The sequence below is a fragment of the Etheostoma spectabile genome, chromosome 17, assembly GCF_008692095.1.
Source record: "Etheostoma spectabile isolate EspeVRDwgs_2016 chromosome 17, UIUC_Espe_1.0, whole genome shotgun sequence".
NCBI lineage: Eukaryota > Metazoa > Chordata > Actinopteri > Perciformes > Percidae > Etheostoma > Etheostoma spectabile.
This window is the reverse complement of record NC_045749.1, coordinates 21,942,626-21,943,119: the sequence shown is the minus strand read 5'-3', so window position 1 is coordinate 21,943,119 and position 494 is coordinate 21,942,626.

The following is a 494-nucleotide window of genomic DNA, read 5'->3' as shown; positions in this document are numbered from 1 at the left end:
TTGTTCCCCAAAATCTTGCAATACACGGCCCCGGTCATCCTCTCCTTAACCCATTTATTCCTAAAACGCTTGCTAAAAACGCCTTATCCCTATCTCCTGAGGTTTTTGTGAAACAATACTAAGATTGTCAACATGTACTAAAACTTTAACATCTAACATTTTCATAACATTTTTAGCATACTCATATTTACAAAAGCTGCACATTTTTGTTTGTTTTTTTCCCATCTTGTATATACTTAAATATTTGTTCTTACATTCGAGATTGTAGTCTTAGATTGGTTTTATAATTATTATTATTTCATGTATATTGTATGTTTGTATATTTGTGTGGCTGCTGTAACACTGTATTTCCCATTTTTTGGATCAATATTTATCTATCTATCTATCTATCTATCTATCTATCTATCTATCTATCTATCTAAGCCTCTGTATTACATAGAAACATGAAATAAAATACATTTTAAAGGTAAGAATCACAGGTGTTATCACAACAT